This window comes from Lissotriton helveticus, chromosome 2_2 (assembly GCF_964261635.1).
Source record: "Lissotriton helveticus chromosome 2_2, aLisHel1.1, whole genome shotgun sequence".
Classification (NCBI taxonomy): domain Eukaryota; kingdom Metazoa; phylum Chordata; class Amphibia; order Caudata; family Salamandridae; genus Lissotriton; species Lissotriton helveticus.
The window spans coordinates 297,837,863-297,841,810 of NC_136060.1; positions in this window are offsets into that span (position 1 = coordinate 297,837,863).

Below are 3,948 nucleotides of genomic sequence, written 5' to 3' on the forward strand. Positions count from 1 at the left end.
GTTTTTACTATACCCAAATGACCACAATGGGCATGAGCTAACAACTTATTCCTAAGAGAAGAGGGAGGAACAAGTTTAGTGCCTCGAGTTAACAATCCATCACATACTGAGAGTTCATTTGAAACTAACGTCCACGGTTTGGACAAATGAGATTTATTCATTAAAGATGACATAACTTGAGAAATCTCTTCATCTTTTCCCAACTCTAACCTCCATTCATTTTCAGTAATTGCACCATCAGTTATTTCACACACATTGGTACTCTCTTCTATTTCACAAAAGTCATCAAGGTCAACATTCTCACTGTCAACCAATCTAGATAAGCAATCAGCCGACCTGTTAGCAATCCCAGGAATATACTCTACTTCAAACTCAAATTCCTGCAAAGATACAATCCACTTCCTGATTCTTGAGGAAATGGCATCGAGACCCTTCTTTGAAAACACTTCTCTCAAAGGCTTATGATCAGATAGCACACATACTTTCGTCCCCCAAACAAGATTCTTAAACTTTCTCAAGGCCCAGAAAATTGCAAGCGATTCCTTCTCTATTACGGAGTAATTAGACTCAGACCCTTTAAGGCACCGGGAAGAACAACAAATGAGGTAGTCTTTACCATCTCTCTTCTGGACCAACACGGCACCTAGGCCTTTATCACTAGCATCGGTGAATAACACAGTGGGAAGGCCGGGAACAAACGCATGAAGAGAAGGGGCTTTACTCAACTCTTTCTTAATACACTCAAATTCACTCTTACATTCAGGAGACCAATTATATACAACATTCTTTGCAGTTAATTTCCTCAAATTGTGTGTTTTATCAGCAAAATTGGGAATGAATTTCCCATAAAATTCTACCATACCTAAGAAGGAGAGAACCTCTTCCTTACTAGTCGGTTCTTTAACTTTGCTTATAGATTCAACAAGTTCTTTCTTTGGAAAGATTCCAACTCCAGTAATACAATAACCTAGATAGTTAACTTCCTGTACCCTAAATTTGCATTTGGTTCTTTTCAAAGTCATACCAGCACCCTCTAACCGTTTCAAAACATCAGACACACGACTATCATGTTCAAGAACACTACTCCCATAGATTAATAAATCATCTTGATAACATTTGACACCTGACAAACCTCTTAAAATCTTAGCCATGATTCGTTGGAAAACTGAGGCAGCTGAGACGAGGCCAAAAGGCATTCTCTTAAATTTAAACGTGCCCATTGGTGTAACAAAGGCAGTAAGGTCTTGTGAACTGGTATCTAACTCAACCTGGTGGTAAGCGGAAGCTAAATCGAGAGTGGTGAAATATTTTGCACCTTCTAAAGTGCTGACTATCTCATCAATGTTGGGAAGGGGAAACCTATCAACAACTACCTCCCTATTTAGAGCTCTTAGATCAATGCAAAGGCGAATTTCGCAAGTGGGTTTCTTTGCAATAACTACAGGAGCAAGCCACTCAGTCGCCTCCACAGGTTCAATAATACCATTATTCACAAGTTTGTCAAGTTCCTCTTGTACTTTTGCTTGTTCAACCAGAGGAATTCTCCTTACTTTAGCCACCACAGGAAAAGCATTTGTTCTTAATTTAATATGGTGTTTGTATCCACGCAGACACCCTAACTCTTCTTTAAAAACATTAGGATATTGTTTAGCCAAAGACAAAGACAACCCTTCATCACATTTGTCGTCTCGTACTGGATTAGATACTTCTTGAATTCTGACTTGTGGGGTGGCATTTGGATCAAGTGTCACTCCTAAATAGCGTTGTTCTAACCAACCTAAAAGTGCATCACCTTTCTTTGACACGTAGACTTTACCTACAGTGATTCTCGAACCAAGTTCAATCTCTGCCATGAAATATCCTACCATTCCAATGGGTTTCTCGCTATACCCCAATGGAAAAATATCACATTTAAACAGTTTGACTTTGTCTTTAAATAGTTCATTATACAATTTTTCATCAATTATAGTTATTTTTGAGCAGGAATCAAATTTTAAATTTATCATTGAGCCTTCCACTCTAACTAAATGAGAGGGATGATCAGATTTGTCATCCTTAACTTCAAAACAAATTGACCTTATTTGAGGTTGAGGCCACCGCCTTCTAGAGTTGTCACCATTATACGTTTTGCTTCTGCACAACCTTGCAAAATGACCTTTCTTATTACATACGTTACATGTTATTTTCAATGCAGGGCACATAGGTGAGTTAGCCAAATGACTAATTTGACCACATCTATAACAAGCAAACCTATTAGAGGAAGAAAAAGAAGGATTAATTGTCTTAACATTCCTCTCGTCATTTGTGACATTCTCCACTTTTTTTACTTGACAGACAGTCTCGTCAATTTTTACTTCGTCTTTAGATTCAGAGGTGAACGGCTTTTCCTTTTCTCTTTTTAGTTCTCCGACACATCTTGTCATATGCTCTACTTGTTTAGCAATAGTCAAAACTTCTTCTAAAGGAGGCTCATCTTTTAACCACAGTTCTTTTCTTATATCATCATGTGCACATCTCAAAACGAATTGGTCACGTATTCGTTCATCAAGTGTCTGACCAAAGTTGCAAGAGGAGGCAAGTTTCCTCAAAGATGATACATACTCTTCTACAGTTTCATCCTTTTTCTGTTCACGAAGGCCAAAATGGTACCTTTCCATGATGGTGCTAAGTCTAGGTAGATAATGCCTATCAAGTTGTACAATGGCAATTTCGTATTCATTTAGGTTTCTTTGTTCTGCAGCTGTTAAGTCTGGCAAATGTTCAAGGACATCCTGTCCTTCACCTCCTAGACAATGAAGAAGAAGTGAATGCTTTCTTTCAGCACTCAAGTTGGTTCCGCAAACCTTGGCATAATTAGCGAATATTTTCTTCCATTTTTTCCATTTTACATTAGGCTCTCCTGGACTTGTAAGAAAAAACGCAGGTTGTGTTACATTTTGCATTTTCCCTTTAAATTAAATGTAAGATTGAAATTTATATTTTGTTATTTACGAATCAATTAAATTTTTTAATTCTTTTAGTAAATGTGAATTGTATTGTGCTTCTTTTCTTCACTTAGTTGATGGAAAATTAGAGTTATAAAATATAATGTTCCACTTTCTAATGTTTGTTTAAAAGAGAAGTATTTGTTATAATAAAGAATAATCCTTCTGAATGTAAAGTATTCACTTTGAATTGTAGTGTTAGTCACTAACAATGGATAATATCTTTTGCCCTCCTTTCAGCTCTTTATGCCGTCAGTGTGATTAGCGCGTTCTATTTCAGTCTTTTCATAGCGTTCTGCTCTCTGTCTGTGTGTTCCAATGTAGCGCGTTCAGCGCGTCTTGTTTTCGGTCTGCGTGTTCTAATGAACCGCAGCGTGGTTCTCCTGAAACGCAGAGGAGCGTCAGCGCGTCTGGAACGCATGCACTTGAATCTCACGGTGACGTCACAGGAACGTAGAGCGAAGCGCGAGAGCAAAGCGCGAGCAGTCACCGTTCTTTTTTTTCATTTGCGCAAAGTCCTTTTTAATTAATCTTCAAGTCCCATATTTTATTAACAAAACCTCCCGCTCTCCTCACCAATATGTCTTTATCAGAACTGCCGCTGGGAAGTCTTCGCTTCACTCGTGATTATGGAAACAGCCGCTGGAGGAGGGGACAGGTCAGGAACTCCGATGTGTTGCTATGTTGAGGTTGTTTTCGTTTCCGATCGTCGCCAGTATAATGTTGTTCATTCAATTATTAAATAATTAAGGAAAAGTTGTTTCAGTAAAGCAGAGTGGGTTTATTAAAACCTCATCCATCAACAGCCACCAGTAACTGCCTCAAAAAGAATTGTGCTACGAGGTACATTCTTAGAACTTGGAATGTAGGGAAGAATAACACATCTTAAAGGGGAAGGATTGGATAACAGGGGAAAGAGGAAACATCACAGGAGTCTGTACGGGCGGGTCTAGTAAAGCCTCTG